The 24669-nt window shown below is 38.0% G+C and overlaps 1 protein-coding gene across 8 annotated transcripts in view; it reads left to right on the forward strand.

The window, feature by feature from the left end:
- The window catches only part of LOC127071942 (uncharacterized), a 204183-nt gene that overhangs the window by 123822 nt on the left and 55692 nt on the right, over positions 1-24669 (forward strand). The gene's annotated exons all lie outside the window — the stretch shown is intronic.

The following is a 24669-nucleotide window of genomic DNA, read 5'->3' on the forward strand; positions in this document are numbered from 1 at the left end:
CTTCTTTAGTAGGAAATTAGAGTATATTATTAATACTAATGCCGAAGTGATATTCATTTATTCAAACATGCTATAAAATATATTATCGATCTACGATAATTCGAATAGAACCGAATCAACGATGAATTATTAACACGGATGATAGGAATTGCCGACTAATAATCATCTAATCCTAATTCATATTTTCAATATTATTGCACATAATTTAATAGTATTGTATAATACTATGGTCAATTCAGATATACGATGACTCGGAAAAATTTATTCTACAATAATGTTACATATTAACGTATTAATTTATTAGTATAGTAGTAATTTTGAACAAATACGTTCATCGATCGTCTAAAAATGAATTTATCTTCAAGTAATGCACGATCACTTCTCTTGGTCTTGAGTATATTTAAATAAACTTGATATACTATTGAACTAAGAACTAAGAACGTAGATCAGTCGATATCTCGTTGAGACGAATCAATACCGTTAGATCGAACTATTTAAAGAGGGAAAATTTTGCGAACGTCGAGCAGTCTCTCTTTGACTCTCTCCCTCTCTTTCCCTTTATGGCTTTAACTTCGCCTTTGAACGTTCCAACCGAATGAAGGAACGCAAAGGGTGGAACCCTTGGAAGTGAAGCATCATCGACGTTCGACCATTAGTTTAAACCTTCCGAGAGGGTTAAGGTGTTCTGCACGCTCGCCAAGGGTCTACCTAACGTGAAGGGTTTAATAAAGCGGACCTCTGCTCCATCGGGAGCGACTTCTTCGAGAGGAGCTACGAATTTAGGCCCTCCTAGTGTTCACGTTCGCATCTTCCATATATACAGGGTGTCCTCGTTTTAATACCAATGTCGACCAAATCGTTAGTTACGTTCGAAATTGTTTGCAAATTTTTCCTCGGTTTGACGAAATCCTAACTATTTTTCAATAAAATAAATTCTTAGAACATCGATCGTAGACAATCGAAGATAAGTGATTCGATTAAAAGGAAATCGTTCGAAATGGAGCATACCCGGTACGTGAGGGGTCAAACGTGCACGCAGACTCTTCTTCATCTTCTCTTTCGTCTTTCTTCGGATCACCGAATTGGCTTTGAATTTCGAGGTTTAACTTTGGCAAATGAAGAGAAATAGAGATAGGGATAGAGAGAGGCACCATTCGTAACGTTGCCGAACAAGGAGGGTGGAAAATTGGCAGTGGCTATTTTCTTGGAAAATCTAATCAACGCAACGGCACTCTGCTCTCCTCAAATAAAACTTTACGTGGTTCTTTTCTTCTTTTTTTCTTATTTTTATAATTTATATATTTATATACAGTACCTTCTTATCTCATTAAAAAGATATCAATCGGCGCGGAGTTCATTTTTCTTTTCTTTCTTTTTTATTTTTTTTTTCTTTATTTTGTCGACCTCCCTCCCCTCCTTCTCCACACTTTAAAGCATTTCTTTGCAGTCGCAACACGTCAAACGGATTTGTTAACGCAAGAAGAAGGACAGATGCAACAGGTTGCAGTTTAATTATTATTAAAGGGAAGTCAGGATCGAATGATCGCGGTTAAGGGCGAGCTTTAAGGGAAAGGATTTATTCTGTCTGTAGGATTCGTGAGACGAATCGTCGTATTCTTTGTCACTCTCTTGTACAGGGAAAATTGAAAGGTATTCGAGAAATTTGTCTTTCTTTTTTTTCTTTCTATCTCTCTTTCACTCTCTTTCGTTCCCTCTCTCCCGTTCCCTCTGTTTCCTTTTATCTTTTCCGTTCGTTTAAAAGGAACGAAATGAAAGTGTAGGCGAGAAGAAGTCTTGGTGGTACACGCGTTTGCTATAAATTTTTCGCCAGTACGGCGCTATAAGTAACGTTAGCGCGTCGGAGAACATAGTAAAGTTGGCAAGAATTACTAGATTCGTGGGTACATACCTCGGAGCCACACTAAATGGGATACTCAACTTAAACTTATGGTAATGTTTACTACGATATAAATTCCACGAGTTCCTTTCCGCGTGAGTACTCACGATAGTTTCGCCATGGCTCGCTCGGCGAATGCTGTCTTCCTTTCTTCCACTTTTCTCTCTCTCTCTCACTCGCTCTCGCTCTCGCTCTCTCGTCTTCTTTCCATTTCATTACCCTCTCTCGTGCTTTATACCATCGAAAGAGAAATACGAACGACCCATTGTTCCGTTCTTTCAATATTATAAAGCATTCGTATCAGTTTAGAATATTATTTTACAATCTAAAATGTATTCTATAAGAATCGTCTTTTCTCTCTTTTTCTCTCTAATATTCTTAACATCGAGTGATTTTTTTAAAACGTTCATACCGTTTGTTGACTGTACATAATTGTAAATATAAGACATTGATATCGTCTTAGAAACGATTAACTATTATATTACAAAAAGAAAAGACAAAAAAAAAAAGAAAACAAAAAGAAATACAATAAAAAGCACGAACAGAAAACTTATGAGAAAAACCGGCCACCAGTAAAACCTTCGAATCGTTCAGGCTTTTTATTACGGCAAGATGAAAATGCATAAAGATTCGAAAGGAAAAATGGGGATATAGAAATAATTTTTCGATCGCACCTTTATTTTAACGGCAGCCTTCCCTCTCTTTCTAATACTTTCCATCCGTTATTTTTGTCGTCTCGTTTTTTTTTTGTCTTCTTTTTATCATCTACGTTCTTCTTCGAGCTGGCGAAATTCTCGTCTTCCTTCTGCTCCATTCTCGAAAATAGAACGACGGCCATGGTCGCTCGGGGATCCGCAGGACGAGAGTAGTAACTAGGAAAATAGGCGAGCGCACTAGCAACCCTCTTCGAGACAAGTACTCGCCGGTGGAACCATTTTGCGATAGGTTCCATACTTTCAATAAGAAACACATCGATATTGGCTCGCGTTTCGCTCGGTATTTCGATGCTCTTGTTTTTCTTTCTCTCCCTTTATATCTTTTCTTTTTTTTTCTTTTCTTTCTCTCCATTTACTTCTGCGTCCCTTTTGTTCTTCCACCCTATTTTTATAAATATTTCTTTTCGGACGTTTTTCATTATTCGATAAAAATAATCTATTCAGATATTTTAATCGTAACATTTGAATGATAATTTACTTTTAATTAAAAAAAAATATATATATATAAACCATAAATGTGCGTAAATTTCATCGTTACATTGTCAGAATATGCTCGTATACATATGAATATATAACTGACATTTATAATGACTATAACATTTCATTAAAACCTCGATCGTACGGTGAAATCACAAAGGAACGTCGTCCATTGTCCATATAGTAATTAATTTACTTCCTTAATCAGTCGTTCGTTCTATTATATCTTTTGAAAAATATATTAATGCATTTATAATAGTTATTATCGATCAACGAAAGGATTCATTCTTTTAACCATCTTTCTTTTCTATTCCCTTTTTTCGTTCTATCAACCAGTTTTCGAAAATGAAACACGACGATGATCCGAAAGAACAGAGGAAACCATGAATCCGATATTCAACTCAAAAAAAAGAAAGATACGGAAAAAAATGTTAAACGTTACTTCTCGATATATAAAAGCTTTATATCTACAAAGTGCGAATATTATTAACATCTTTTTCATCTCGCGAATTTCGAATTTATCCTCACATCTCGTCTTTGTAATTCGAATTATCAAAACATTTTGACTCTCTCTCTCTCAATCTCTTTCTCTCTTTCTCTCTCTCTCTCTCTATCTATCTATCTATCTATTTATCTATCTATCTATCTCATAATTTTTCGCTAGATACGATGAACTCTTTATATGATCTCTTCGCACTTTTCTTTATCCTTTGCCATCAAACAGCTTCGTTTCTTTCTCGGAAAAGTACCAACACATACATACATTCTACGTAAGCACTTGAATTACGTCGAAAGCATAAATAAATCGTAACTCGGTCCCTCTGTTCGCATCGAAGTGCACCGAAGTAAGTGGAAAACTAAAACTTTTGCGCTCCCGTTAGACTCCGTAGACTTCACCCCTACTTCTTGTCTCCGTTAATGTTCGACGAGTCTTCCATATTTCAGAGGAGAGTCGAAAAGGTTCTAGTACGATAAAATCACAATGGTGTTGAAGAAAATTCATCGAAGAAACGATAGATTTTTATAACAGAATCTTTTTAATCTCATGGTCTCTCTCTCTCTCTCTCTCTCTCTCTCTCTCTCCCTCCCTCCCTCTCTCTATCCATCTTGCAGCATAGCGGTAATTTTCTCTGCTTCTTTTCCATACCAGGGCTTGTTAAAATACATGGAAATAAATTATGTTTCTCTCTCACTCTCTAACTTTCTCTCTGTCTTCTTAAGGGAACAGCGATTTAATTTCGACGTCTTGCCAAGAGAGTGAAAGACAATGAGTAACGAATTAAAACGCTCGGAGCATATCGGCACCGGTGATAACGGAGATTTTCCTCTTCCCCTCGTGTAAATGGACGTGTACAGATGGAAATGATTATAATAGATTTCTGTTCCGTAATTACACATAATGCATTCGGTCATTAAACGTCGATAGGTCTTTGAACGAAATTCCAATTTACGGCTCGCGTATTCGACTTGTAAATATTTAAGATATCCGTTTTCTCGAATAATACGTAACGACAAAAGGAAAATTCATTTTTCGAGTTTTTACGACAAATGAAGTCCGCAAGAGAACATAAAGTGATGTAATTGCTAGGTAGAAATATATCGATTGGTTGAACAAATATAAATATATACTTGATGTATATGTATATATATATATATATATATATATATATATATATACGCATATACATATACGGATCCTCTCATAGAGTTTGCAAATTTGTTCTGAAAACAAGTGAGGTGGCTAACGTGAATAGCAGGAAAAGAGAGAGGAAATGAGAGAGAGAGAGAGAGAGAGAGAGAGAGAGAGAGAGAGAGAGAGAGAGAGAGATCCGATGTTTCATTGAATTCACGATTGAGCGAGCAAACGAGGATCGCAGGACGATAGTTAGAATGGGCTGGTCGCGGTGGATCGCGTCCTGCACATTCTACATGACCCTGCACATAATCAGAATTAACGCCATTACATGGTACAAGCAGGGTTCACGATAGAATCCAGCGAGTCTGAATATACCGCTACTACCCTTACTCGTACTACCAGCTATCTCTCTCCCTTTCTCTTTCTTCGTTCTTTCTACATATTTCTTTCTCTTTCATTCTAACGAATAACATCTCTTTTCTCTCTTTATCCAACACAGTCTCTTTCCATCTCTTTTTCCCCTTCTGCCACTCGATTCACCAGAAATCTTTCTTCGGCTAATGCAAGAACTGTGTTTCCGGCGTAGCTAGCAACTCTCTACCGCCTACCCTTCCGGTGGCCATGTACATTCTATGTATACATGGAGATGTCTGGCGAGACGCGAACTGCTACCACTACGCGAGGGGTGGAGCTGGGAAGCTGTGCGCTTGAATGTAGACCGAAGGTGTCGCTGGATACCGGAAGAGACTCGCATTTACAAGCGCAACACACCACAGCGCGCGCGCGCGCCTGAAAGAGACAGAGAGAAAGAGAGAGAGAGAGAGAGAGAGAGAGAGAGAGAGAGAGAGAGAGATCGCGTCTCTCATCCCCTCCTTCGAGCTTCACCCTTCCCACCCTTCTTTCTTCTTCGTCGTTGTCGTTGTCGTTGTCGTCTTCTCTCCGCTAAACCAGACCGGCACCTTTCGTTTCGTCGACACTCGCCACCACTTTCCTACACACACATAGATTCAGGATATAGAGAAAGACACGTGTCAGTGTGGGACGTTCGGCTAAAACTTTGCACGTTCCTTTTTTGTGTCTCTACTTTTTCTCTTTCATCGTCTCCTTCTCCATCCACTCGGTTCGCCTTTCCTTCGCCTATCCGTCGATATTTCTTTTTTTATTCCTTCCTCGAGCATCGACCAAAACTTGTCCCTTGTCCAAATGGAGAAATCGAATTTTGGAGAATATCTATAAATCTAGAAGAATTAACTTCCTATATGAATTATTTCGAAAATTTCACTTTCGAGATCACGCTTCGACTTTCAATCCTTCTCAGTTTCGATCGAAACCTCGATACACCCTCAAACTAGACGCGCGAATATCGTCGACGTCTTCCTCACGCACTTGTATAATTAACTTTGCAAATTGGCTCCTCTCCCTGTCTATCTCTATCTCTCTCATGCCAGTGATACCTTGGAAATGCATTTTAGGTCTTTGACTTTGGCGGGACTCGCTTATATCGAGTGTCTGCTTCACTAGTGCGAGCGAGCACATCATCGCTTCCCTGCTCGATATTTAATTTCAAATTCTTTTTACTCTCTCCACCATTTGCCCTTTGACCTTTTAGAAGGAAGTCCAATATTTTTCTCTCCTCATTCTATCCACCGTCCGACGATTAATGCGAATTTTTAATTTCGTTCCGTAACAATCAAGAGAAACGTATTTACCCATGGAAGGTGCAACAAACGAAACGTAGTTTTTATCTCTGATTGAAAGCTGCGATCGAAGATGAAACCTTTCCATCACGATTCTCTTTCGTCAATCAAATTTTTCCCAATCGAAAGCTACAACGAAGTGTCTCTGCTTCGTTTCCTCGCGAATCGATCGCATTATTTCTCGCGAATCTTATTTCTTTTGTACATTCGTTTCAGCTTTTCTCTCCGCATCCTTATAAATTTCTCTTCTCTCTTTCTTCGTGACTCTGATAGTTTCAGCGAGACCATTTCTCCTCTCTCTCTCTCTCTCCCTCCTCCCCTCCTGCTCCCTCTTCTTTTCAACATAAAAAAAATATCTCGGTATCAGTCTACACTTTGTCGCGGTGGAGGCAGGATGAAGAAACACCATTGAATGTTTTACGACGATATTTATTAGCATATAGCAACGTACGGGTATACGTACGTATAATACATACATACCTGATGTATTTTAGCGACGTCTCGCGTCACTTTACGGGACATGTTTTACTTCTTCATCCGAGAAACGTACGGCCGTTGCAACGTTTACTATGTCCTCCCCTTTCACTCCCACCTCAAGTCCGTATATCCCTATGTTGAGAAAGATGATAGAGCTTATCTTCGACATAAAATAGTCATACACTTTGGCCTGAAAAGTTTTTGAATAAATTATAGGCCGTCACCGATGGACTTACTCCTTTCCTTGTCCTTCCTCTACCCCTCTTTTAAATCCCCTTTCCAATTTCACGTATTTACCCTTTACCTGAAAATCAGCCAATTGATAAATATACACGATAATATGCTCTCTTGCACGTTTAAGATATTTTTAATATGTAAAATAATAGGTAAAATTAGAAACATACGTATATTGACAGTATGTGTAAAAAGTATCTAACATGTGAATTTTTACACTCATCACCGTATGTCAAACTTTACCGAACGTAGCAAAATGTTCGTTTATCGATCTACGCGTTATTCGTATTGGTAGGTAGTATCATTAAACGAGTTTGCGCTAATGAAATATTGATGCCTCGGAAATTGAAAAGAGTAACTTCGATGTAGCTGAAAGACTGGAAGAGACCAGAATTTGTGTGTGGTATCGATGGAAAAATATAGGTCACGCGTAAACGCATACGAATCCGCATCGTCGGAGTTTACCACTCGCATGTGCAAATAGCGTGAAAAAGGATGATTTATCGCGCTAATCTCATTAGAAATTAATACGCTGATTTATCGGCGCTCGAGGTTGCAAATGTTTTTTGGCTTGGCCACGAGCTTCCGCTTTATCGTACCGTCCCGGATATAGGTCTTTATTGCTCGTTAAACTAAATGGTAACTAAACATAAAGGAATGAGGAAAATATCTGAATATTATTTTTTGACACAATTAATCGACGCGAAAAGAAAAGGAAAGAAAAAGAAAAAAAAAGAAAAACGAAATGAAAAGGAGAATCATCAAATTGTGTCGTTCACTCTAGTGATCTAAATATACGCTTTATTGTATATTTTTATGTATATTATTCGTAGCAGAGCTTCGATGCTAACTCATCCGTGAAATAACGATTGAAATTTTAGACGAGTAAAATCATTGGACTTCTATCGGCGTGTGAACGATACTGTTGCATCTTTCTTTTATTTTATTTCTTCTTTTTTTTTTAATATTCATTCTTTTACTATTCATTTCTTTCGTATCCATCTTTTCGATATTGATTTTTCCTCGAATTCATTACGTCCTTCGTTCGATCTCAACGAATTTTGCATTATGAAAAACTTCAGCTCCAAACGATTATAATTTATTCACGTACATAGCTATAAAAAATGGGCGCTAGCACGTATTTACACGAACACGGTCCAACGTCGTTTGCGTTTATCTTCCCTAGTCATTCTTCCCGAGATTTGTTAACTGTATTACGAGGATGAAGCGTACGCGCGCGCGAGCTCACTCTACGCTTGTTATTTTACTTCAAACTCATTTGTACTACCGCGGAACAACACGTTATCCCTGAAATTCTGCTAATTACGAAAAGCATATAATATAATTGCATTCGCGATACGCAAGCGATATACTCGCTCTACGATGCGAGTTCAAAGTGAGCTCTTTTCTATGTACATCTACATATGTATATATTTTATGTATTACATTTCCATATATACACATTCATACAAAATTCATTCTAACACTTTATTGATTACTATACTAATATACTTTATTGAAGACACGTTTATATGTATATATAGGATTGGACAATAAATTTGATCACCGTGAGTATTTTCTTTTTTTTTCTTTTTAGAGATATAAAAATATTTTATTTACAAGAGTCGTACCGTACGGACAAGGTCATAATATGATAATAGTAATTTTTTGTAGATTGCTACGTAAAGGACATACGAAAACCAACTGAGTTATTTTTGAACGAAATCGTATGTTTTTGACTGCATCGATTGACGGAGATTGACATACTCCATAAAAAACTATAAACCCATATATATCGAATAATTACTAGTTTAAAAAATAGTTCACAGTAATGTCATTATTACGAAAGAAAAGTCTTTAAATTTTGTATATTGGCGACTACTGACAGTTCTTTTCTCCCTTATTTTAAATAAAGAAAATAAAATTTACATAATTGTAATAAAAATTTTAATGATTTCGTTACTGTTATGACCTTATTAAGAAAGAAAAGAAAAAATTAGAATTCAAAAATTATTAACAGAGTCGATTTTATTATAACGATATTATTGTAATATTTACATAAATAAAAAATAAATTACTCTTGATAATAGTTTTTCTTTCAACTTTTTACGATTTTTCGTTCCGAAGATATCGCCTTTGAAAAATTTGCATGCATAATTCGTATAGTGTAGCTGTTCTATACTGGTAGTAATGGTACTGGTAGTAGTAAGCCTGCCGCGTAAATTCTCGGAATTTATATAGGTCAACGTGTCAATGTAAGAATCTTTTATTTACATGGGAATATTTTCGAAACTAAAAGTCCTACGGACGAATCAAATATCATTTCTCAAAAACAAACTTTCATAAACAAATACAAACTAAATTCATCTTATTCTCCGATCCATCTTATTTTAAATTTCAAATTAAGACCGATCTTTTAAATTACATAAATTAAATAATTAAAAAATAAATTACTTTTTTATTAAAAAAAATTTTTTTGTTATTTATAATTACATTTTTTATTCGCATGGGAATATCTCCGGCAAATAATTAAGAATCGTAGAGACTTGAATCAAATACTATTTTGAAAAGCAGGATTTGTTCTATTGTTTCGTCACATTGTTAATAATTAATTAATAATTCGTTACAAGCAATTATCTTTTGTAACCGGAATATATTCGAATGAATTTTTTCACATAAAATCCTATAGAAGTAATATTCACGTCTATGTAAAAACAAAATTAAAAAAAAAAAAGTTGCTTGTTAACGATTGCCAAAACAAATAGCTGTTTTGTCGAAAGTATAATCTCTATTCTCTTTCTCGGTTCATCGTTCCGACGTTGACGAAGCGAATTATTTTTTAGGCATGTTATTCTCACTTAACGTTATCGCAATCACACCAAGGGCATCGTTATACAACAATACCATCGTTGAAAATATTTTTCAATGAATTTACATTGCTCTCGAATTCGCTTATAGAACATAGAACGTGATGATAATAATAACTGAACGAGGGAACGAACGAACCAACGAAACGACTCGATTTAATAGCGTATATCGAACATCATTAAAAGTTCGCCAACGTGTATCATTATTGGTATCGCGTTGAGTTGGCCTTCGACCGAATTGCAATTTCAAGCTCGTTTCCCCGCGACATTACGCAACGCTAGAGTCTACTATTAACATCCACCACCGATAGAAATCGCTTTGTGTCTTGACTCTTTGCGTATAATAAAATGGAAATTAATAAACCGTGAACCAGAGTCTCACAGAATTGTCGCGGATTGTATTGGTAAAATTGAAAATACGAAAGGTGATTACAAATATTCGTTATTCAAGTGGATCAAAGGAAAGGAAGATAAAGAAGCTAATTCTTTGAGAAAAACATTGAAAGGCTTATATCGTTGTTTCGAGAATAGTTGATTCCGAGGTGTATAATTGATTTTAAATAAAATACGAAGATGCATCTTGCCGAATGAACATTTTAAATCGAATACGTCGGGAAAAGAAATTGTGACTATTTAACAATTTCTAACACCGCTCGTCAATTCGAAGTTTTGTTTGCCAAAAAAGAGAAGAATGGGAGTAGGATGATAATGCCTCGCGTATGCTGGAGTTGTGTGTATCTATTTTTTTCATTTTTTGTCGGAATCACCATTTTTATAGACGACGGGACACAGAGAAGTAAAGAAGTGTAACAAAATCGGGGAGAGAATAAGAGGAAGAGAGAAGGAGAGAGAGAAAGGGAGTGGCATTTAATCCGGCCAGAAGAGCGCATATCGCTAGAGCCGATGGAGGTTCATTCTCAGGGAAATGGAGTGAGGGATGAAGAGGTGGAGAAAAGAGAAGTGAGCGAAGCGTTATAGCCGTTTTACGATCTCCCTTTTTCACCTAGCTGCTCCTCTTCCTTTCGCAGCTTCTCTCTCTCTTTCTCGCTCTTACACCTTCTCGATTCTTCTCTAACTTTCTCTGTCTCATCTCTCTTCTATTTCTCTTTCTCTTTCTTTGTCCTTCTTTCTCTGACTAGACAAACCTGCACGATCCTCAAATGAGCGCTGAGAGCCGGCAAACTCTTGAGAATATAATCCCGGCTTTACCGATTTTCCTATGCCACCGCATAAATTTATATGGGAACGACGCTCTCTTGCTTCCGTTCCATTATGGTGCGCGTATACTCGCGTGCGTCAGCGCGAGAGAAGGGTCTCCCGAAAAATAGCAGGGAAGAAGAAGAAACTGAAGAAAAGCTTGAGGAAGCACCTTTAAGAGTGAACGCGTTCTAATCCGTCCGTTTAATCCGTCGCTCTCGAATGCCGTCCGGGATTTTTCTACGTTGATATCAAGATCAGGTCGATATATACACACACACATCGAACAAAAAATCCTGGACATTATATATATATATTCCAAGTCCAAAATATTAGGATAATAACAAAAGAAAATTTATTAGTAAATAATGATGAAAATATTTCTAACGCGAAAATTTCTCTGAAATCTCAGTCGTTCTCTAAACTTTTTTCTTCGTCTCTAGAACTGATATTTGATTGACTTTTTTCAGTCTCTTCCTCGTCGCATTTATGCTCGTCCTCCTTTATACGTCGCCATGCGCATCGCATTCTGTCGCGTAATTTGATCTTTTTTTTGAAAACACATATGTCGATTTCTTTTCCACGCATCGTTCATTTTTCTTTTCTTTAACTTCTTTTGTTCCTTTGTCGATATCTTATCATTCCATATCTCACCCATGCGCGACATTCAATACGATATGCTCCTTCTAACCATGCGAACTTTACTAACGTCCATTCTTTCATTCTTTCCATGAATCATGCCAAACTCTTTTATCTCTCACAAGCATACTTTTTCATAATCCACATAGTTTATTGTAAGAGTAAGTACATAGTGTTCATAAATGCGAGAATATAAATTGTAACGAATTCAAAAATATAAGTAAAGGAACAAAGAAATAATAAAATGAAAGGAGAAACGAATTAATAAGAAACGAAAAGCTTGTCGAAAAATGCGAAATAAATGAGTACAGGACCGAGGAAAAAATGTAGCAGAAGCTTTTTATTAGCTAATATTTACACAGGTTAATTAAAATTTTAAATTAAGAGTCCAATGTGAAAGGGGATACATTTATTATCATTCACCTTGTCTTTTTTCATTCGTCTGTTTAATTATCAAAACAGGTTGACGCGATGGAGACACCCTTTTCGTTTTATCTTTAAAGATCATAATATCTTTTTTTTATCGGCGGATTATGTCACTTGGTTTATTTTTTCGGAATTTTTTGTCTTATAATAAGATAAAACCATGAGCGAGTTTATGAAAGCGATGGAAAGTCGTACAGTCTTTGGAAAAATCAAGCCAAGCTGAGCCAAGCTGAGCGTTGGTGGACTCTCTCTCTTTTTTTCTCTCGCTTCTTTTTTCGAAAAAACAGAAATGCAGAGATGAAAATAGATAAAACGAAGAGAAAGGTGACATCGTTTTGCGTTGACTCGGATGACTCCTCTTTAGGTACTTTTCTTCTAGCAAACCCAGCTCTCTTTCTACCTCTCTTTCTTTTTTTCTCCTCCTCGTCGCGAGGTATCCTCGTCCGAACGCTCGACGATTGCTTCTTCTCTAAATGAGCATTGAAAGTCGGCAAACTCTTGAAATTCTAATTCTTGATCCAAGAGAGGAACGTAAAAGTCTTTCGCTATTGAAAAAAAAAGTAAGAAAAAGAACGATGCGAAAAATTATAATTAATCGTACTCCATTTAATGTAATTTTAATTTATTAAAATAGCTGTAACGTACCGTTTTAATGCGAAAGAAATGAAATATATTTTTAATAATCGAACGCATCTAATTAAAAGTGACTATAATTCCGATTGAAATGCCAAATATAATCGTTAAATTTGTTGACATACATACGCGAGTGAATCATAAATCTTTCAGCAAGTTTCGCGCGCAATAGTAAAGACGAATTATAAGTCAATTTATTTAATTAACCGACAGCATTAAATGAGCTTAGCGGATAAACATCGACGACGAGCTTTGGCTAGAAATAGAAGCTCGTCGTGCGAATCATCTTCTTCGGCGTCGTCGGCAGATTCCTCTAAAGCAGCTTATTTAGACGATTAAACTCATCGTCGAACGATTAATTAATATTTTCTAATTAGACGACGTCGAGGAGCGTGCATAGTCCCGTCGTAGTCCCGGTAATTGGATAACGTTCTTTGAGCTTTGTATAAGTTGTCCAGAACTATTGGTCTTTCGATTAACCCTTTATGGTTACCATTATTTTCGATCCCTCATTTCAAATTACTTTCGTTAATTCGTTAATTATCTTTTTTTCTTTTTCTTCATCGTCCTCGTACCTACATCTTCTTTTTATTTAGAAATTTAATATGAAATTTTGTTAGGAGCGATCAGGAATGTTTATTCCATGTTATAACGTGACAAAATGGACAAGTCGAAATAAGATTGAAAGGATTGGAAAAACGAGGAAGAGGAAGGTGAAGAGAAAGAAAAGGAAGAAATGAGGTCTAGGAAGAAAAGAGAAAAGAGGTCAAACGTAATTTTATCGAAGAGTAAGAAGTTTCATCGTAAGGACGAGTACCGAGTCAATTCGAATGTATACCGCATGTTCGAATTTTCGCGTGTTGCTGCCGCTACGAAGAACATGTCGAGAGGCATGTACCAAAGGTGGATAGCAAGGAGGAGGAGGATGAGAAGAGAGAGAGAGAGAGAGAAGAAAATGGTGGACGGGTGGCCTCTCGCGGGAAATACGTCGAGTATCTGAATAAATCGAAATAGCCAAAGTGATTCTCCAACTTAAATTAGTTTCTGCCCGGCATGGAGAGGTTAGGTAGGCGAATGTACGCCTTTCCTCCTTTCCCCTTCCCTTTCTCCATCCCCTCTCCCCTCCCCCTCTCTCTTTCTCGCATTCACATCACCCAAGACACGCGAATACATGTCCTTGCTCTTTTCCAAACCTCTCTTTTTCTTCCTTTTTCTTTTCCTTTCTTTGCTTTTATCTTTGTTCCTATCTATTAATCTTTTTCTTTCTAGTACCTGAAAGAGCGAGCATCGTTCGCTCGATAAAGGAGGATAAGGGGCATAACAAATTTTCTCTGTAGCTATTTCATAGCGGGGTTAAAGTTTATTTTACGGGGAAGAGAAAAAGTATATTTGGGTTAATTTCCACGGTGTTCAACGCTTCTTTCCATACGACATTACTAACCGACGAAACCAATAAACGTTGTTGATCAGCGCTTCGAAGCTGAAAAGGTATTTGCCGTTTTACATGTACCTAAGCAACCCCTCTCGATCCTTAGTCCTGTCGTAAACAATGCACCTACCTTCGTAGTATCTCGAAATTTCCGGTTAAACGTTCGTCGAAAAGGATTTTATACCTTCGAACGGTAAACACGCCGACGCGTTCGGAGCGAGAGACTAGAACGGACGGAGGAAAGGTGAGACGCATGCTTCGAAATGAAACGGAACGGAATAATTGCTACGCCATCCAGGGCGGTAGTTTAAAGACGGCACGCGAAATGATTTAAGTTTCGGGTTACGAGCGAACTCGCCTTTTTTATTTCGTTGAACGAACGGAGATTCCGAAAGAGCCTTGGAGAGATACTTTGGAATGGAGAAATAGTTTACTGCATTTTCTCTTGTTCTCATTATCTTCGTTTAAATTAAAATATATTTTATCTAACGTTTTTCTTCTATCTTTTTTTTTCTTTTTTCCTCCTTTTCTCTTTTATAGACAACGTTACCAAAAATGTGAAAACTCGAAACGAAAACTTGTACCTTTAATTTTTAATATACTTTCAAAATTGTATTCTCGTTGTGCTACATCGCCCGTATATTTGCGAATTTCCTAGTAACAGAGGTACGCTCGTGTCGCGTATATTCGTCATATCTCTTCGTATTATCATTTAAACGACGACGATTTACGCAGCTCGTGAACGAGATATACGAAGTGTAAACTTCGATTTAATCCCGAAACGCGTATGGCTCTATGAAAATACGAGAGAGTTTTAGATGTATTTATATAATGATACGTTTATCTGTTGAAAAAACAATTAAACAGTCTTGTAGCTATGTTGGATTTTTTCTATAGATTTATTACATCTTTTCGATCTACGTAAGAGCTGTGTCAACTATATCAATAAAGAATCTAATTAGAAATTGTTTAATTTCGTATACCGGATAAATAAATCCGGAATAAATCAAACATGGGATGTCACTCGCAATACTAGCTCCAACGAGCGAGAGAAAAGTCACAACGGTCGATAGCCAAAGGGTAGAATTAGGAGAGAGAGAGAGAAAGGGGGGGGGGGGGGGGGAACGATAGAGATCGACTCCTAAAAAATTGTCCAGCTAATCTGGCCGTTTCGAACGGCTTGTTGCTGGCAAGTCAATAATCAGTCCGAGCACTCTTGTAGGCAATACACGCTCAATGATTCGAACAAGCATCGCCGGTGGTGCAGCGCCATGCAAAGTGCTGATCTCTGTCCTTCTCTTTCTCTCTCTCTTCGATATACACGGTCCATACTGTACAATAATATTTGGTAGAATAGTACCTAGCAGCTTTTGTTTTGGTTGTTCGTGAAAACAGAATGACCTACGGCAATCATGCGTAAAACGGAAAAGCCACGCGTTTGCGTTTGCCGAAGGCAGCTAGGTTTGCTGTTCCTATTCGGTCGACCGGTCATACGTTAACGATTCGTTATATCAATTAGACGAAAGACGAAATAGTATCACGCGTTTTATCCCTACATTCTTATCGATGTGATTTAACGCAATGACAACATTTTAACTTTTAATCGTGATTTTCCTTTTGCTTCTCTTTTACGAATAAATCCAATGATAACAACAGAGTAATGGCGAACCTTCGTCGATCGTTTTCTACGTGCAAATTTATCGAATACTCGTTAAAGAGAAAACGTTGAATTTCGTTATGAAATCGAGAAAATTACGGTATTTGCGTTAAAAAGGATAAAAAGATAAAATACAAATAATCTATATTCGTCGTGTACATTTTCTACGAACTCTCTCTCTCTCTCTCTCTCTCTCTCTCTCTCTCCCCTTCTCCCTCTCTTCATGATGATATCGTCAAATGAACCTGTCGCCGAGGCACAACGTTATGAATTTCAAAATCGTCATCGAATGGAGGATTCTCTCCGAATAAAAATTGCAAGGTAATGCGATTTTACGTCGACTATTTTATTTTTTATCTCTCTCGAACGTAGTCCGCGTAATTACACGCTTGCTGGATTAAAGCGTCATCGAATAGAAAGGACAATTTGTAATTTCGGTATCGATTCGTGGGTTGATGGATCGTTGAGCGAGAATGAGACAGATGGAGAGAAATAGAGAGAGAGTGAGAGAGAGAGAGAGAGAGAGAGAGAGAGAAGAGGGAGGGAGAGGCCTCCCAATGAATTCGCAAACCAGCACTTTCAATAAACGATCGCCGTATTCGATGTGTCGTAGTTTATGCGCGTATTAACGATAGATAACATTCGAGCTCGAATGCTATATTGGTATATACAACATCTCGATAACATTCTAACAGCTATTATATCGTTGCTTCCAAAAGTGGAATATGTCTGCATGGTACATCGTTCTTAAAAATATATCATTATTTTACGACATATCATTACTTTAGAAACGTTTTTGTTTCATAAGTTACAAGACAAACCGAAGAGCAAAAAAAGTAACTTATTGGTCTGGGGTACGAGAGTGTCTATGAAAATATTTTGATAAGCATTGATAAAAAGTAATAAAAATGAAAAAAAATCTTCCTCCTCTAATAGACGTCTAGGGAGGTCAGAAACGAGCGCAGTGCGATTTCATGGGACGCGTGACGCTTCGATCGTAAAGCTTCGCTCGTTCGCTTAGCTCTCGAATCGAAAGAATCACATGGAAAAAAAGAAGAATGAGAGGGATAGAGCGTTTTTCCGTCTAAAAAATGTATCAGCTCTTTTATGGATTTTTCGTGTCGAGCACTCCGATCGTGGCTGACCGGCAACCATAAAAAACGCGAAGAGACCGAAATAGAGAAGGGAGAGAAATGGAAAAAGGACAGGTCAATGGTTAGAATCGCATTTACAGCGCGCTTAGATAAATATTTAAACGTCGGGAGGTTGGAGAGCCAACTGCTGCAACTATACTACTTCTTCTTTGCTACGGCAACCAAGCGGCGCCATAGCGTTTGATTATTTATTACTATTGTCTTAGCCCAACTTACACAGAAACTAAGAGAGGGAAAGGGAGCGTTTTGAAATATTCAATCAGTCTATGTTTAAGCTCCATAATTATCCCTTCGAAGAAGAGAGAGAACAGATTTTAAGCCCTTTTCATGTCGACGAAAAAAAAGCGAGAGAGAGAGAGAGAGAGAGAGAGAGAGAGAGAGAGAGAGAGAGAGGACATTCTCATTCTTTTCTGTTTTTTTTTTTAAGAAAAATATATTTCAAAGGACATTCTTAATATCTTAAAAAAGGCCTCATAAAACGATCTGAGATGAAACCTGCACCAGAGGTTTGAAAGTTTGAACGAAAGTGCGAATGAGAAAGAGAGAGAGAGAGACAGAGAGAGAGACAGAGATAGAGACAGAGACAGAGAGAGAGATATGGTGGATATATATCCATAATGCATCCCTATGGTATATGCTGGTACTCGAGTTCTTCTCGGCTACCCCTCAATCCTCCTCCTTCATCAGCTACTCTTCTTCTTCTTGCATAAGCACGAACGAGACACTGTTCGTCATTGTCCCTTGAAGGAGCAGAACATAAGGCTAGGACAGAGGTCGTTAAGAATGAAATTCTCTGGCTTATCACCGGCGGGAAAGTGGGAATTTAACTAATTAACTGAGGAAAGGACAACCCTCGGGGGTATTTCGGTGTAATTAGCGAGGAAACGCACGCCCGTAATCACGTTTACGGGAATCTGTTTCCTTTCGTCGTCCGCCTCACTTTTCCCTTTACTTCTTCAATTCTCTTTCTTTCTTTCTTTTCTTTTCTTCATTCTTTGCGGCTTTGTCTTGTTCCTCTCTTTTACCCTTTGGTTTCGCCTTTTATCATACGTTCTCTAAGGATTAATCCTGATTTTCTTTCATTCGTCAACCTTCTTGTAGAGACCGTTTCAAAAAAGATATTAGGTTGTATAATTATATTTGTGATAATATTTTCTTTTTCCTCTTTTCTCTTTTTTTTATTTCCCCGAAAAGTTGATTTTATTTTTTTTTATTGATCGCAAAATTGAAAATATATAAATATTGTACAGGGTTCCTAGAAATCAATATACTAAACACGATAATTCATGTGGGATGGAAGATTCCAGCGTTAATTATTTGTGTATGTGTATGTGTATAAGATAAGTTAATTAGCAGTTAAAAAAGGATATGGAAGGTTCTAACGTTAGTTAATTATTTGTATGTGTGTGTGTGTGTGCAGAAGATAAGTTCATCGATAGTCGAACGAGAACGTGATCTGCTCTTTGTTTGTTCGTGAAAAGAACATGGGGGCTGAGATATTGAGAGAGAGAATGAGATGAAAGTGTAGCATGAGTGAGATAAGCAACGAATAGGACAAGCTACAGATAGGACAAAATAAAACGATTAGGACAAAGGGCGATCAAAACTTCCGAATACATATACGTTGACGTGAGTGGAGTTAAGAAAGGCGACGGAGTAAATGTAAAAAATAAAAAAACGGGAGTTAGTCTTGAGTCGACCAAGCAAAGAGTAAAAAGGACTGAAAGCGATCTTTAGTAGACCGACTTAGGAGTAAAGAATAAAGAGAAAAGAGTTGTACTATTGTAATATATTAATTAATAAAATCCTTATTAACCATAGGAGTAAATGATTTGAGTTTCGCTGGTTTGTATCTCCTAGATAGGATAACAAAAAATATCCTACATTCACAGGACGTGTATCATTTTCTCACTCGTATATAATTTTTTATTCTCGCTAATACAAGTTATCACTTATACGCATGTTTCACTCGACGTTCCTTTTCCTTTTTTACTTTTTATTGAAAAGGTGGTTGGAAAAGATCGAAAGGCTGCTCGGCGATTTTACGAATGCTATAGAAAGAGTGAGAGAAAAGACGAAGGGGAAAGTTCCTCTTTTACGCGGTTCATAAATTCAGCCAAAGACGGTAATCTGGCAATCGAAGTTTTCTAATCGTCCTTGTGGCTCGAGACATCGCAGAATAGTTTATCGAGAAAAAAAGAAAGAAAGAAAGAGAAGAGAGAGAAAGGGAAAGACAGAGAGAGAGAGAGAGAGAGAGAAAAGTACGATATGCAGGAGGCGTTGCAGCTTGGCAGTTGCATGAAATATGGCTTCTTCGAATGCACTTCGCTGCTATCGACTTACCTGAAAGTGGAAAACCCTTCTCTGCAACAACTTCTCGATGCCCGTCGAGAGCTATCTCGTGCGTCAACCTCCCTTCTAACATCTTCTCGATCGTTCTTCAAGAAGAAAAAAGAAAAAGGAATTCGTTGTCCCTCTTCTAGCCTTTCATACGAATTCTATCACATCTTGTTCATTCGTGCAAAACTTTCGAGATAAGAATCGACATGAGAAAAACGTACATTTGTTGAATCGTTCATAAATTATTATCAAAGAACAAAACATGATTATTATTATGATTATTATATGAAGAGAATACGTTGCACACGCGGGTATATACTTTTATGAGGTAAATTCCACGATCTTATTGTATATAAATATATATACATGTATACGACATATCTGTATATGAAAAGAGGCCTCCAATCAGAGAGATATAGAATTTTTATCGGGTAAACAGTTTACTAGCCGGAGGCTGCACTGCTACGATCGATAGAGAATCAACAATCTGATACTTCGTGCAGAGATTGATCCTTATGAAGTTTTGCTCTTCTAGAGATTGAATATTACTTTTTTTATATTAAAATCGATCTATTCTAATTACTAGGTTTTCCTTTTAATTTTTCACAAATTTTCTATAACATTAATTTTCTAAACGCGTATTATTCTATTGCCACTATTAATATTACTACTACTATACTCTATATATTATAATTTCATTATATTCATGTATGCACGAACGGCCATCGTTTTCTTCGATTTAGACAAAATTATTCGCTTCAAAGAATCGTTCGAGTATTGTTTTGCAATAAACTCAAAGTCCTAATCGCATATAATTCGCATTTTTTTCGATGATACTTTACGGGTTATCCGATTTACTTTGACGAGAAATCGAATCTGTACTTAATTTTTCATTAATGACGAAAGGGCCTAACGTGTACTACTCGTGTATCCACCTTTCGCTCCAATTTAATCCCTTTACGTAACGTCGAATAAAGATTAACTAGCTCTTTTAAATGCATGTGTTGTTCCGTATTCAAAGTGCAACTGAGGGTGGAGGGAGTAAAGGATAGGAGACGAGGCGGGAGCGCGAACGGAATTTACGGTCTCAAAGAAATTTATAAATACGAAGTGGCTTCGTCGCGCTAGAAAGGATCGCGTCATGCATAATTATATTCTCTAGACCGTTGCTTTTTTTCCCACTAGACACGCGAAAGCCGATTTCTCCTGTCTCTCTTTCTCTCTCTATCTATCTCTCTCTTTGTCTCTCTCTTTCTCTCCCTCTTTACACACACACACACACATGCCGGCGCGTGCGCGTTCATTTTGTCTTCTTTTTTGCTTTGTTTTGCTTTTTTGCAAAAGTTGAAGCTGGGAGTGCTGAACGATACTAAAAATTTCTACGAGAGATAAAAAAGAGAATGAGAGATATTTTTGAGCGTTTCCCGTTTACGGATACACTTGTCTGGCATGCATCCTTTTTTTAAATGCCACGACGATGGTACGTTCTTTATGTGTACGTACATATGCGAATGAGAACGAATAACGCTGACATCGCGTGCATCATCGTGCGTGTTCTCCCACGTAGAATATAAATATACATACAGTATGTACCTACATACACGCTCATGTAAGAAATAATAGCTGGCTTGAAATTCAAACAGTGACTCGATCCATCTTTTGCGAGGATTAGGATGCTTTTGAAAGGTTTAAAGGAACGTATATAAATTTAAAGAAACAACGAGAATTACCCATCTCATTTTTGTGTTATTTTATATAATTTTTATTAGAATTTTGTCAATATACTGTGTCAGGTCAAATCGAAAAAATAAATGAAAAAGAAATTTGTTTACACCGAAGAGTGACTAGCGCGGAAAAATAAATTGGAAATTGAAAAAGAGAGAGAGAGAGAGAGAGAGGGAGAGAGAGAGAGAAAGCTGGAAACATTTTATCGGTCGACGAGTTCTGGGATGGAAGTAAAAATCACGTTAGCTCGTACGAACATGTAGGTTGGTACACACGTATACAAGGAAATCTACCAAGTTAGACGACGAATTGTATCGAGTGTAATATTTAAAAGTACCGCTCAATTTGGCAGGAACTTCGGTAAGAGCCCCGTGATTGGCCTGTAGGCATTTCGTTCGGTAGGAAAGCTCCGATTCGAAGTTCTGCTCGAGCGTAGTGCCGCCACGCGATTGGCTGATTGACTCAGAACCCGATTTCTAAGTCAGGACACGCGACGCAACGCGACTCTAACTCAACAACGAGAACGGCCGAGACCACCTGACTGGAATTTTTTCCATGTAATTACATCCACAGAGTCTCTATTTCTCTTTCTCTTTCTCTTTTTTCTCTTTCTCTCTTCCTCTGCGTCTCCAAACCCAAACCAACCTCGACGATATCCCCTTCGCTGGTTGGTCCCGTTGAAACTAAATCATCCCAGTTCTCCTCGTCGAGCTCCACAACGAAAATGTCTGTGCGATACACCGTGGAAAATTGCCCCGATACCTTAGCACGGAACATCGAATTCAACTGCAACCTGTACCGTCGCGTCGTCTCCTTTTTCTCCTCCATCCCCCTCTCTCCTTCTTTTGTTTGATATCTTTACGTTATCCATGCCTTTTCGCTTCCTTGAATTCCTTTATATCGAATTCATGCACGAAAAGAGACGTCCTGTAAAATCGCTTAGAAACGATGGAAGGTGTATGAGAAAAAAGGAAAACTCGCTGATCGTTTGGTAAGTCGATTGGAAGAGAAAAAATGCATGGAAGAAGCAAAAAAGCTTTTAATGTGTGCGCATGTGCGGTTAATATCGATAAGAGGTTTTTGATCAATTTCTATAACGATAGTATAGAAAGAAATACACAGTAATACGTAATTCGGTCGTGTTGCCTTGTTTATATTTTACTTTATCGAAGGAAAGTACATTAATATTACATAGTGAGATAGCAGCAGCAGTAGTAGCGGTGGTACCATAATTGGGAGATGGAATGTGCCGCCGAAGCTGGCGCGTGCAGAGATCTTTCGAAATTCTGAAGCATTCCTCGAAACACGAATCTAACACAGCTTCACTCGGGTTACTAATACACTCGTCGAAGTGGAATTCTAAATGACACGGAGGATACGGAAAGTTCCTGCTGGAATATTACAATTTATTCTCGAGGAAGAGAGAGAGAGAGAGAGAGAGAGAGAGAGAGAGAGAGAGCACAAGAAGAAAGAAGAGGAATGACGAAAGGAAATTGTCACTCGATATTTTTCTGGGTAAATATCATATCGGTGACAGAAATTGATTAATGAATATGCAATAAAGTGCATCCTGTTTAATGTTCGATTCTATTAGTTATAGATAACAGCAGGAAATCAACGATTCTACCCTCATATCTATATCTAAACGATGTAATGAACCACTATTGGCGATACGATTTAACACGTTAAGTGACGTAACTTCTTTTCGAAAAACCAACAACCTATTCGCATTGAGGTCCATAAAATTCCGGTGATAATGCTCTATGCTACTCGCCGGGGTAGGATATTTTTCACTTCCATTCCGTAATTCTATTTATTTACACGTGCCATAACTTATGCCTGGCGTTATCTCGAGGCCGCTGTCCACCTCGAAAGGTTTATAGGTCTACACTTCATATTCCTAGCATTGTCGTTCGTTGTTTTCGCATTACGTTCGCTATTTTTTCAACGTAACCCTTTCCTTTTCTTCCTTCGTATTACCCAACCCCAAAATCCAGGAGAACGATTCTCTGCGTTCTTTTTTCTTTTTTTTCGTCTCATCGTCCCCGCTTCTTCTATGTTTTTTCTTTGTTTTCTTTTTTCAAGCCGCAGGCGAGCATTTTCCGAAAGGTCCACGGAGCAGCGAGGGATGCTATGTTCTTCTTATGAATATTCATCTCGCGAGGTTACATTGTTTTACTGCAAATTCGATTCTCAGTCAATTTATTTTCACCTACTACTACTATTACGATCGCATGAAAGACTTGGCTGGATAGTAACGATACAGTTTTATAATAGTCAGGCTGTTGTGACTTTTGTTGTTAAAATAAAACGACTACAGATATAAGTAAGCGAAAAGAAATATTGCAGAAATCTAAAAATAGGTAATGAAAGAGAGATACAGAGAGAGAGAGAGAGAGAGAGAGAGAGAGAGAGAGAGAGAGATGGGGGTAGAGAGTGAGTTGAGTTCGTTGGTAGAAATCGAGAAACGACCTCCCTCTTCTCGAACTCGGCCGACTTCGAAAGCTTTCCGGAATTCGAGCCAATATGTCAAACCGTAAGTGGAAGTTTTCTTCGAGAGATTTACGAGAGGTATGTCTCTGCGTATCACTTTGGGGAATTAATAGATGCTTCGGATAAAGAGTTGAGGGCATGTTTCGACTTTTTTTCGGAACTATCAAATCGATATGAAAAAAAGAATTTATCAATTCTATATGTGAATTTGTCTATTGTATATCGGCCATTTATATTTACAAAGATATCGTTCAAAGAATCATTGATCAGACGACTGCTTGAATCTCGAAAGCAGAATAAACGCAAGATCGATTAACGAAAAGACGAAACAGACGAAATACAAATTGAAATGGTCTACTCAGAACAGAGATATGGGAAACGGAAACGGGAATGCAATCTGCGCGAGCGTAGAAGAGTCGAGAGAGAAGTTTGGTAAAGGGTAGGAGCAATGAAACGGTAGCGGTGATAGCGATAGCAGCAATACCGGGTAGCGGCAGCAGCGGTAGAAATGGAAGGGTTGTGTTCGGACGTGTCTCTGAAACACGCGGCCCACTTTGAGGGGCTGAAAACGTGGCCGTGTAAATTCGAGGATCACGCGTGTACCGTGTCCGACCCCCGGAATGTGGAGGCGTACGTACAAATTGCGACCATTACTCTTGCCAGGAGCCAGGCTTGCTTTGGCAAGCAACCTAACCCATCCTACTACCACCCTGTTTACCGCTCCCAATTCGGCCGATCTCGCGCTACCAACGGCTCGTGCGGTGGTTGCCGGTTGCCGGCTGCCGGCTGCCTGCTGGTTGCTCGCTTGCCGCCAGGAGTAGCGCGAGAGACTATTGTGTATGAAATGATTATGGCGGTGCGGTATGAGGTCGTGAGGTCGTGCAAAAGCCGTACGTCACTTAGATTGGCCCGTTGGCAGTTACAAAAGACGCGGAGCCGCGCACAGAAGCCTCGAGTGCGCCGCATATAACCTCT

Source organism: Vespula vulgaris, chromosome 24, assembly GCF_905475345.1.
Source record: "Vespula vulgaris chromosome 24, iyVesVulg1.1, whole genome shotgun sequence".
Classification (NCBI taxonomy): domain Eukaryota; kingdom Metazoa; phylum Arthropoda; class Insecta; order Hymenoptera; family Vespidae; genus Vespula; species Vespula vulgaris.